At 43.7% G+C, this 13,004-nt stretch overlaps 1 pseudogene; it reads left to right on the plus strand.

Annotated features, from left to right (window-relative positions):
• Nucleotides 1-10,594: 10,594 nt before the first annotated feature.
• LOC117665062 (WD repeat-containing protein 5 pseudogene) lies at nt 10,595-11,663 on the plus strand (annotated as a pseudogene).
• Nucleotides 11,664-13,004: the final 1,341 nt, after the last annotated feature.

Consider the following 13,004-nt stretch of genomic DNA (forward strand, 5'->3'; position numbering starts at 1 on the left):
TATGTTAAATGGGATGTCTGAACTCAGACATTCCATTTAAATTAGTTTTGACATAAGGCTGTTGTAAATTTCATGATGATTTTATTAGTAAAAACAGCAAAGATGTTCCCCCTATATTTAATATAATACATTTGCTCTCTAGTGTTTAGTAAATAGATGGCATGCATGAAATGCAAACATGCCAATGTTTGTACATGAAATGTTCATTATGTTTGTAATTATCAGAGTAGTTTGATAAATTCAGTATCAATTATACTTTTAAAGTAATAGATATTTAATTCTCTGAAAAGTTTCCATTCATGCAATATTTTTATTTTTTCATAAAAGAAAAGAAGTTTGAAATTAGAATAGTGTATTAAGAGAACTGATTTGGATTGGAAAAACCAGATTAAATTTTATGAGTATCTATAAAATAGTCTCCTTTAATTTATAGTGTAAGGAAATAAAATTTAGGATGGAATGGGACAATTCAGAACTGCCATAATGCTACACCTACTTAACCCCAGCCTTCCTGTGGCAGCTATGCAGCCCTGGTGTTCCTCAATGGCTGGCCCTCCACGGATGCATAAGCACAGCACTCCTATCCCAGGGCCTTTGTCCACAACTGGCCCTACCTGGGTATTATACTGCCCTCAATACCTCCCCCACCATTTCGCCAATGCTGTTTACTTATGGGTGATGCAGTGCAATGGAGATGCACATCTCCATTGCCATAGGACAATTCCCACAGGCAATTAATTCCATGTCCCCATCAGAATCTGATTCAGAAGAGTTGGAACCAGGATCATCTGACAGGGAGGGCATGTCTCCCTTGGCATGTTTAAAGAGGCCAGGGGCTGACGATTATGCTGTCCAAGGTCCTCAGGCGTTGGGGAGAGCCAGCTGTGGAGGAACATCAGGCGCCACACAACTGTCCTGGGGAGGTTGGGATTAAATAGGCATGGCATCACGACAGCCCAAATTGTCCAGACTAATTTGGGAAGACCCCTTAATCTCAAAAGGACATCAGAACTTGATCTTATTTTTGCTCATGCAATAAAAATATATAAAAAGATTTATCAGCACTATTGATGCATCTTCTTCAGATTCAGTTGATTATACCAATATTGCCAAGCTATCCCACCTTCTTCCCACAATGAAAGTATACAGGACTTCAAAACTTTACACATAAGCATGTGTTATTAGCAATTGACCTAATAAGCATTACCAAAATACAATTTGGATTTGATCTTTTAGAATGGATGTTTTTAGAATTTTTCATCCAAATAGACTTTTTCTTTCAAAAGCTGCAAACACTGCCACCACTCAAAAATCCCCAAGAAGTAGGTGCACTTTGAAGCCTGTCAGCTAATTAACTTGTGAATTCTTCCACTAAAGTATGGGTTCTTTTTTATTTTTAGTAAAGTTAATGCATATAGTTATTTCAATCAAGCAATTTTTCAAAGTTCCAAATTTTCAAAAGACAAGTGACACTAGCTAACTAGATCTCACAGTATTGGAAAGACAATATTCCTACCTTCTGAAATGCTTGGATTTGAAATACCGTACTTTTTGGAGTATAAAATGCACATTTCCCCCCTTAAAAGTGGGTGAAAATTGCGGTGCATCTTATACACCAAATGTTGTCAAAGCCCCACCCACCCACCGGCCCCCACCCTCTGGCCATTTTTGACCTTTGCATGCTCTGTTTTAGATTGGTTCCAGGTTGCGGGAATCGCCACAGCACATCACCAGCAATTGCCACTTCCATGCGTCGTGTTTTCAGCCTCTGCATGCCCCATTTTTTGTCTCCATGCATCACATTTTTGGCCAGTTCCAGGCAACAGGGATCAGCAGCAGCAGCGATCCCTGCCACCTGGAACTGGCCAAAAATATGATGCACAAAGGCCAAAAACGGGGCATGCAGAGGCCAAAAACACAACACATGGAGGCCAAAACGCAACACACGGAGATGGCTGTCAGCGTTCCAAATTATGATCTCTTTCAGCACTGACATTAAATCACAGAAAGACTTGCTTTAATACTGAGATGAACTTTCACCTTGTTCCTGGCTCTTCAGCAGATAGCGTTACTTGGGCAACAGAGGGAGGGGGGGGAATTCCTGTGAAAAGGAAGTGCATGGGACGAAGAGATGGATCTGCATGGTGGCCAATGAGACATTGGGGTTGAAGAATGGAAAGGGAGGGGTTTGGAAGGAGGTGCCAATCTTGGCTGCATCAGAGTTCAGGCATGTCATTTTTTTTCTATTCTTAAATAAAAGAGATTCATTAGAGACTTTGCGTTTGAGAATGAAGTTTATTTAAGATAGCAACAAAACCTGATAGACAGCCAAGATTCCTCCAAAGCCAGGCTGGCTGACTCAAAATCACCCCGTTCCCTCCCAGACGTGTGGTTGGACTGGAGATTGTCCCCTGACATTATGGCTGAAGCCAAGCTCTCGGAGGAAAGCCTGCTTCAAGCAACGAGTAGAGGAGAAGTGGTTGTGATCCCAGCCAGTTTGGAAAGTACGAAGGCTCAACTCTCCCCGCCTTCTCCCTCGGCAAAACTTCAAACAAACAAGCGTGAGCCAGATAAATACCCGGGGACTGTGCCAAAAGCCTCCGAGGCTGAATTTCCCTTTCCAAATGTGAAAGACAAAGGGAAACCCCTAAGTGAATTGGGCAGGGCATCCTGGCTATGGGAATGGGAACAAGCCAGAAAACAAACTAAGCGCCAAGAAATTCTAAGGAAGCCACTCAAAAGCCCCATAGATGAGTTGAAAGAGAAATTTGACCGTGCCACCCTTCAGGGGGAGGGGCCATCCTGCAGACCCAAAGAAAAGAGAGAACCAGTCTGGGCTGTTGGTCCAAGAGGCCGTAGGCAGGAGGAGGAGGAGCCCAACGACGCATCCATGGGTCCCCCCCCTCCCAGCAAGCAGCAAAGCCTAGATGAGGCAGCACCTGCCTACCCCAGGATGAGAGACGAGGCAGAGGACTATCAACACCAAGGCCGGCCCTACAGAGCTCAGCACAGAGAGGAGAGGGTAGAGAGAGACAAACCACCCCAGTTCAGAGGAAAGTTCAATGGTGACCCAGACAACCTCACCCAATTCCTCGATTCAGCTGAGATATACATAGAGCGTTTTGGACACCTCTATCCTTTCCCCAGAGCCCTAGTGAATGCTATCTCGGAAGGGCTGGAGGGAGAAGCAAAGAGGTGGTCAGCATCCCTCTACAAAAACAGGGCCCCCCAGCTGCAAGATGCGGATGGGTTTTTGCAACTATTGAGAGCCCATTATGAGGAGGAAGAGGAGGACCCCTATGTGGAAGACAAGCTAAGAAACCTAATGCAGAGGGGGAAGCCTATCAGAGAGCACATCTGTGAATTCAGGAGAGTTATTGGGACACTGCCTCCCCTACCAGAGCGATTGCTGGTGTATTTTTTTAGAACAAGCCTAGATAAGAGAATTTCCCAAGTGACTGCTTATCGGGACATCCCAAACCGACTCTCTGAATGGTTCCGGGTAGTGATAAAAGTCGTCAGAGGGCTGTGGGCGAATGACATGTCGAAACCACCAGATGGAAAGGAGAGGGGCCGGCCAAGCCAGGGGCAACTCAACAGATGAGAAACCCCAACACCACAGCCCACCCAGAGGCCATCTGCCCCATGGAGCCCACTGAAATGCTACAGATGTGGGGGAAGCGGCCACATAGCAGCAAGATGTGGAACCCCTAGGCCGGGACCAGCTCCACCGCCCAAAGCACAACCGGAACGAGGCCCCAAGCGCGCCACCCATGTACCGCGGAAAGCTCCCCAAATCCCGGAGTTTTTCGCTCACCTGACCGAAACCAGAGGAATCCCAGATGAGAGAGATCAGTCCCCCGAACCCTATGACACAGAGGACGAAGGCGAGGATGACCCAATGGTGAGTGCATCCGTCCATCCTTTTCTTTTCCCCATATGCCTAACAGCCCCCAAAACAGGGGCCCAAGGGACTTTCCAAGCCCTAATAGACTCTGGTAGCACAAGGTGCCTAATTAACCTACCCACAGTTCTAAAATTGGGAATCCGAGCTAAAAAGCTCAAACAACCAATTCGCTTTGAGCAAGTTGATGGGTCCCTAGTGGGGGGAGCATACGCCACACACTTGACTGAACCCGTGAGACTGGAACTGGCAGATCACTGGGAAACAATCCGGTTCATAATAGCCCCCAAGATGACAGACCCAGTCATATTGGGACTCTCATGGCTGGATAAATGGGGCCCAATCATTTGGTGGCAAGAGGGGACCCGCAGGCTGAGAATAGCAAAGGGCCCCCAACCCCTGCCGCCCCGACCAGAAGAATTCCCTCCCACGCTGAGACTCCAAAGCAGCCCGCCACTGCAGAAGAAAACACTACTAACACGAGGGTCCCTCCCAGAAGGTACAGCAAAGCAATTGGCAGCCGCACCCACCACCGCTTGTAATGCAGATCAGATCCCAGGGGAGTACCAAGACCTTGCAGAGGTATTCAGCGAGGCCGAGTGTGACATTCTGCCCCCCCACCATGAGACCGATTGTGCCATCGAGATTATCCTGGGAGCGAAACTACCCAAACCTAAAATGTATGCCATGACGCCCCGTGAAATGCAGGAAATGCGAGACTACATAGACAAGAACTTACGAAGGGGATTTATTGAGCCAGTAAAACCAAGGGTAGCAGCGCCGGTCCTGTTTAAAGAGAAAAAGGATGGCTCTATGAGACTGGTAGTCGATTTTCGAAGTATCAACGCCGTTTGCGTACACAATTTATACCCCCTCCCCCTCATGAAGGACATGCTAGCCTACCTAGCTAAAGGAAAAGTTTTCACCAAACTTGACCTTCGAGAAGCTTATTACCGAGTACTCATCAAGGCAGGAGATGAATGGAAAACAGCATTCAACTGCCCTCTGGGTAGTTTCCAGTTCAAGGTAATGCCCTTTGGATTGCAAGGAGCCCCGGCAGTGTTCATGCAGTTGATAAATGAAGTCCTACATGATCACCTATACAAAGGGGTCCTCGTCTACCTGGACGATATTCTCATCTATACAGAGACCATAGACGAAACATACCCCTCATCCGCCAAGTACTGAAAAAACTGCTGAGGGCGAACCTGTATGTCAAACTGTCAAAATGCGATTTCCATCAATCACGGCTAGATTACCTAGGCTACCGAGTATCAAACGAGGGGATAGAAATGGACCCAGCCAAGGTCCAATCAGTTCTACAATGGCAGCCCCCTCGCACCCGCAGACAACTGCAAAGCTTCCTAGGCTTCGCGAACTTTTACAGACAGTTCATCCCCTCGTTCATGAAAATTGCCAAACCTTTGATGGACCTCCTAAAGACAGGAAGCCCAGCGATGAAACCCCACCTGGGACAACCCCTGCAGTGGGACCTGACCTGCCAACAGGCATTTGAGATGCTAAAGGGAATGTTTGCGAAAGAACTTGTCTTAAAACACCCTGATCCTGAACAACCTTTCGCCATCCAAGCAGACGCAAGTGATGTGGCAGTAGGAGCCATGTTACTCCAAAAGAACAGTCAAGGTGATCTACAACCCTGAGCCTACACCTCCTGCAAACTCACCGATACAGAGAGACGATGGGTGGCGTGGGAGAAGGAAGCGTTCGCAGTAAGATGGGCATTGTTGACCTGGCAGAACCTACTAGAGGGAGTCCAGAAACCGTTTGAAGTCTGGACTGATCATAAAAACCTGGAGGCCCTAAAAACCCCATGGAAACTGTCGCCCAGGCAAGTCCGGTGGGCTCAATACTTCAATCGCTTCAATTTTGAGCTTAAGCACATCCCAGGAGGGAGGAATTTCCTGGCTAACGTCCTCTCCCGAATGCCCCAATACAACAGTGAGCGGGAGCAAGTAGTGAATGCCATCATCCCCTTCACCCAAGCAGCGGCTCAAGTGATCACCAGACGGCAACAACGTGACCAGCAGGGCCAACTTGCAAGTGACTTAACTGCAAAATTAAAAAATGAAACACTGACAGACCCCTGGTTCCGAGACAATCAACATCTCTTGACAAAAAGAGATGACCTAGCATGGAAAGGGACAAAGCTCTATGTCCCAAAGACTTTATGCACCCTGATCCTCAAGAGGAGTCATGACGTTAAACCCGCAGGACACTTCGGGTTCCTAAAGACTCTGCACCTAGTACGAAGGCAGTTCTGGTGGCCCCACATGAGAAAGGACTTGGCAGTTATGTAAAAAGCTGCACCATTTGTGCCACGATGAAAACAAGACCAGGTTGCCCGCCTGGATTGTTGCAACCAGTAGCTGAGCCAACAAGACCATGGGAGGAGATTGCGATGGACTTCATAGTAGACCTACCGAGGAGCAGTGGGAATACAGTGATCTGGACTATAATAGACTTATTCTCCAAACAGGCACACTTCATTCCTTGTAGCGGACTGCCCTCGGCCCGCCAGTTATCCAAACTGTTCCTGAAACACATCTACCGCCTGCATGGAGTCCCCAGGAGAATCATCTCCGACCGAGGGGTCCAGTTCACAGCAAAGTTCTGGAGGGAGTTTCTACAATCCATAGGGTCATCCCAAGGGCTCAGCTCAGCATTTCACCCGAGCACCAATGGGTGGGGGCAGAAAGACTGAACGCTATGATAGAACAGTATTTAAGATGCTACGTCGACTACCAGCAGTCCAATTGGCAGACCTCCTATCTTTTGCGGAGGTCGCATATAATAATGCTGTCCACAGCAGCATGGGGCTAACTTCGTTCAAAGTAGTGAGTGGCATGGACTTTGTCCCCATGCCAGAGTACCCGAAGGAGCCCCCTTCCTCAGTCAGTTTGACCGACTGGATGGCAATGTTGAGAGAAACTTGGGAGAATGTCAAGAGGACGTTGGCCAAGGCGGCTCAATCTTATAAGAAACAAGCAGACAAGCACCGAACTCCCCAAAGACCATTTCAGTTGGGAGAGAAAGTCTACCTTTCCAATAAGTACTTGAGACTTAGACTCCCGAGTAAGAAATTAGGCCCGAAATTTATAGGACCGTTCCCTATAGTAAAAATAATCAACCCCGTTACAGTACAACTGCAGTTGCCATGGCTCTTGGGGAAGATTCACCCCGTTTTTCACAGTAGCCTTCTGAAACCTGTAGTGGGGTCTACCTTAAGGCTGATGCCACGTGCGCCCCCTGGGCCCCTGGTTGTTGGGGGCCAAACTCACTACGAAGTGCAGCGAATTCTTGACTCAAGATGGCACAGGGGGCGCCTCCAATACTTAATTAAATGGAAGGGCTACCCATTGTCAGAGGCTTCCTGGGTGAAGAGTGCAAACATCCAAGCTGACCGCCTTATAGCAAAATTCCATGCAGACCACCCGGGAAAGCCGGGAGGGGGGGTTCGCAGCAAAGAAGGGGATAATGATATTTATCTTGTTCTGTTTTTCCTATGGGGCAGGTTACGTCGGAGAAGTGAAGGGAGAGGGGCCGGATGTCAGTGTTCCAAATTATGATCTCTTTCAGCGCTGACATTAAATTACAGAAAGACTTGCTTTAATACTGAGATGAACTTTCACCTAGTTCCTGGCTCTTCAGCAGATAGCGTTACTTGGGCAACAGAGGGAGGGGGGAATTCCTGTGAAAAGAAAGTGCATGGGACGAAGAGATGGATCTGCATGGTGGCCAATGAGACATTGGAGTTGAAGAACGGAAAGGGAGGGTTTTGGAAGGAGGTGCCAATCTTGGCTGCATCAGAGTTCAGGCATGTCGTTTTTTTTCTATTCTTAAATAAAAGAGATTCATTAGAAACTTTGCGTTTGAGAATGAAGTTTATTTAAGATAGCAACGCAACCTGACAGTGGAGACTGCTGTTGATGTAATGTGGTGATCCCCACAGCCTGGAATGGGTCTAAAACAGAGCATGCAAAGGCCAAAAACGTGATGCGCAGGGACTAAAAATGTGATGCGCGAAGGTGGTGATGGGCTCTGGCTATCCCCAGAGCCCATCACCTGGAACAGGTGATTGGTGGTATTCCGGGAGGCTGATCCAATTGCCAATCAGCTGTTCATGCTAAATCAGACTGCAATAACATGCTGAAGCTTACCAGGCTTCCTTGTTTTCTGCAAGGAGGCTAGCCAGATGGACATTTTTAAAATTTTATATTTTTGTATTTAATGCAACTAACGTTTGGAATAACGAGTAATGAAAAAAATAAAAGTTTTACCAAATGTAAATTCCAGTCATCATAAATTCTTAAATGATTATGAACAGAATAAAGTTCAATTTTTTTGAGTTGTTATTTTGAGATTTCCTTAATTTATAATATAACACTGACATACAAAGTGAGGAAACTTAATTTGTATGGGTATTTTGTTTGATTGGGTTTTAAGTAGGATCTTAATTAAGTTCTACTGATCATTATTTAAGAAGATAATGGAAACAAAGTGTGAGAAAAATAAGAATTATTCTGTAAAAGCATAACCTGAGTTACGCCATTTTAAAATCATGTTAAGGCTTTGTTTTACCTTGTATAACCTGATTATATAATTTAGCTGACATTTAAGAACATGAGAAAGGAAGTGTGTAATTCCTGTGTTTTTGAGAGGATGTTTATCTTTCAGGGAATATGTTCTTGGGTCAATTTGCCCTCATTAATTAAAGGAAGTATGCAATTGATGTTTTTGAGGGGTATTTCTGTTGGGAATTGGGGAATTTCCAGGGTGGATCATGTACTACTTATGTTATATAAGATGTTATGTAAGATTTGAAACTGATTCCCAAGGTACTTTATTGACGTGTATTCTGATGTTCCTGAAGACTATAAAAATTCATGTAATCTGTTTTTTTTTTTTGTCTTTCTCTACTCCAGAGAAAAAGGCCCTTTGCAAAGTGAATAAGTAAATAAACTCTGTCCCAGGATTATTTTAGTCTCTGTCTCTTTAAAACGGTAATGGGATTTACCTGTCGACCACACAAAGTAAAGAAATTTATTAACACCATATCAAACTAGTTCAAATAAGTTTCTTCCACAGGAATTCGGGGATTTTTTAAAAAAATATATAACTTTGAGATTGATATTTTTATAAACATGTTGAAATATGCAGTGGCACTTGTCTATTGCACAATAATTAGGAGAACTTAACAATAAAAATTGAGTTGAAATTTATTTTTTTATTTTTTTATTTTTAAATTCTATAAGCTTTGAAATTTTATTTGATCATCTTGACACAAAAAATTCGTACAGCAGCTTTGTGGTATGTCGATAGTAAATAACTTTTTCTTTTAAACATAACATATTGTACAATTTTCAGAGGCGTTTTAGAATCACTGTAAGAGAACAGACTCTACATGCTAAAGTGACAAATTTTCATATGTGTGTGTGTGTGTGTGTGTGTGTGTGCGTGTGCGCGCGCGCACATTATTGTTTCAGCCAGGGTTTTTCCTACGTAAATCAAGATGTTTCTATAGCCATAGTTCAGTGAAATCCCAATTCACTATTTTCTAGTGAATTCAATTCAATATTTTCTATTTTCTTTATCAGACATTCACCAGCATTGTGCTGTCTGTTGTAAGACTTAAGGGAGACTAAAATAGATCTATTTCTGACTTATTTGTCTTCATCAGTTAGCCACACCCTCATCTTATGACTCTTCCCTGTAACGGTCAAATACTTATTCTGTTCTTTTTTCGTAGGTCTATATGTGCATTATTGTTTCAGCCAGGGTTTTTCTTATGTAAATCAAGACGTTTCTATAGCCATAGTTCAGTGAAATCCCAATTCACTATTTTCTAGGCTTTATCAGACATTCACCAGCATTGTGCTGTCTCTTATAAGACTTAAGGGAGACTTAAGGTGTTCTTTTTGATTATTTCTGGGATTATTTCTGGGAGGACAGCACCAGGTGCCTTATTAGCCTTGAGGGCTCTGATCAACCGGGATATCTCTTCTGGTGTAACAGGGGGCCAGTAAGCAGTTTGGTCCAAACTAATTTGGCTCTCCTTAGTTACATAGTTGGATTCTGTATATAACTCTCTAAAATATTCTTCCCAAGCCTGGCTCGGTACCTGATTAGTTGGGGTTAGGAGCGATTTTCCCAATCCTCTGGTAATATACAAAAAAAGGGTTGTATTTTTTGTCCTGACTGATGTAATTAATCACTGCCAAGACACTTTTCTTTTCTTTTAGGAGGGTCTTATATTGTGCCTTCAATTGTTTTAAGAAGTGAGTATGATCCTCAGAAGGGTCATTTTTACTTCTTCTGTACTACTTATTATATATCCTTTTTAATTGTACACAATCTCTATCAAACCATTTTTTGTTCTTTAAAACCAGCTTTTTGGAGTGAGCTAGTATTCTGTTAGTGAGAACCGATTTCAAATTTGAAATTAAAGTTTCAAACTCCTCTAAGTATGGTCCTTCAAACTTATTTCTTAGTAGGGATGTATGTAATTCATACATACATCACGTGGCTTCCCCTCCCTCTTCCCACCTTCCTCCCTCCCACCGGGTGGCCCACAGGGAGGTGGCAGCGGTGGAGCCCGAGGACCCCGCATGAAGGAGGCGGCGCCAAAGAGGTGAACCTTTCTTTGAGACCACCTAATCCTGGCTTGTGCTTCCCACCATCATGGCTAAGGAAGAGAAGAAACCTGATGCGGAGTCAGCCAAACCACAGTCGGCTCCTTCCTCCTCAACTAATCAGAGCCTGCACCTGTGAAACCCAACTATGCCCTGAAGTTCACCTTGGCAGGACACACCAAAGCCGTCTCCTATGTAAAATTCAGTCCCAATGGGGAGTGGCTGGCTAGTTCTTTGGCTGATAAACTGATTAAAATTTGGGGTGCTTATAATGGCAAGTTTGAAAAAATAATGTCTGGACATAAACTGGGAATCTCTGATGTTACTCATCTGATTCTAATCTTCTTGTTTCTACCTCCGATGGCAAAACTCTCAAAATTTGGGACGTCAGCTCAGGAAAATGCTTAAAATCTCTGAAGGGGTTCAACTATGTCTTCTGCTGCAATTTCAACCCTTAGTCAAACCTCATCGTCTCAGGATCGTTTGACAAAAGCATCAGGATCTGGGGTGTCAAAATGGGGAAGTGCCTGAAAACGCTGCCAGCCCACTCTGATCCCATTTCTGCTGTGCATTTTAACCGCAATGGCTCCCTGATGGTGTTCAGCAGCTATGATGGTTTGTGCTGGATTTGGGACATGGCTTCTGGCCAGTGCTTGAAAACATTGATTGATGACAACAATCCCCCTGTGTCATTTGTGAAATTCTCTCCAAATGGCAAATATATTCTAGCGGCAACTCTGGATACCACTCTCAAGCTTTGGGACTACAGCAAAGGGAAGTGCCTCAAGACCTACATGGGCCACAAGAATGAGAAATATTGCATCTTTGTCAACTTTTCAGTTACTGGTGGAAAGTGGATCATGTCCGGTTCGGAGGACAACCTGGTGTACATTTGGAACCTCCATACGAAAGAGATTGTACAGAAGCTGCAAGGGCAAACACGGCTTGCCATCCAACTGAAAACATCATTGCCTCTGCAGCCCTAGAGAACGACAAAATGATTAAACTTTGGAAGAGTGACTGTTAAGTGCTTTTGGCACCGGCATCACGTGAAGACTGTTGGGGTGGTGTCCATAAAATCAGAGGGTATTTCGTGTTTGTGTTTTTTTAAAAAGAAAGAAAAAAAACCAACCCACATTTGCCGCATTAGCAGGAAATCTGGAGCGATGTTAAGAGATGCAGCCTTGGCCAACGGAGAACTGAAGCGCTCTTTTCCTTGGCCTGACCTTTGTGTGGGGAACCCCTTGGCTTTCTCAGAGAAGGCAGTCATTCCTGCTTGGAGTGGGGGGTGTTCAGTCCCCCCCTCCAGGATAGAAATAATCTTTTTAAAGTTCTTATTTAAGACTACCTCAGGCACCTTCAGCAGAAGACCTAGGGTTGCCAGGTCTGCTTCCAAAAAATAGCAGACAAGCGGGGGGGGGGAGGGTTAAGTAGTAAAAAAATAAAAAAAATTTTTACAATTAAATTATATATTTTCTTACAAACATTTTAACACGTATTAAAATAATCACTTCAAAACTTTACTTAAAATTCAAAACATCAAATATATTATAATAATATGTAAAATATTAAATTACATTTTACTATGCTGTCTTGTATTTTTTATTTGACTGCGCAGCTTTGATCAATTCTTTGTGTTTAAGGAATAATTCTTTAATTTCAGTACAATGTTGAGAAATATTAAAAAATATACAAAGTTCACTTCGAACTGATGGTACAAGCAGTTGGTTACTTTCGTCAGTCCATAAATTTCCCATGACGCTGAAAATTCGTTCAACGTTTGCATTTGATATCGGAATTGATATCGGAACTGTCCGGAATATCGGACAGTTTCAGTAAACTCGGAGCTGGCTCTTTCTTGAAAAAGTACGTCCACTTATCAAGGGATGAATCGCCCTGCAGATGAACATAAACTTCTTCTAAGGCAGAAATTTCATCGAAGAGAGTGTTGGGTGGAAGTTCTTCTCGCCATAGTGATAATAACCAGATGTTCGTCATTTCTTCTAAAGTTGGAGGATTATTGCGATCAATTAGATTGAAACAATTTAGCGTCTCATATACTGAATCGGTGAAATTATACCACTTTTCTAGGTACGCAATGGTTCTTTGATACACATTGATGGCTTCTTTCTTGAACTTTTGCACGGCATTCTCGGCAAATGTTTTTTACGTAAGGCAAATAAAACTTTCATTCCAAAAAATTGCTCATCGTATTTTTTTTGCAAACAATCACTCAGCTTACACATGATAATGTGAAGATCACATGCAAGAATTTTCTTGCTTTTCAGCTTCAGTAGGGTGTCTTGCATTATTGACATGAAGAAGTGCGTGAAATATAAATACAATTCTGAAATTGTTGGTTCATCGTCCTTTGCGAGTTCATTTTCCTGATCTGAAATAAGGTTCCAGATAACCTTACGGCACTCATCAGATCCAAGAGAAATAAAATA

The sequence above is a fragment of the Pantherophis guttatus genome, chromosome 4 (genome assembly GCF_059756535.1).
Source record: "Pantherophis guttatus breed Tessera chromosome 4, ASM5975653v1, whole genome shotgun sequence".
Taxonomy (NCBI): Eukaryota; Metazoa; Chordata; class Lepidosauria; order Squamata; family Colubridae; genus Pantherophis; species Pantherophis guttatus.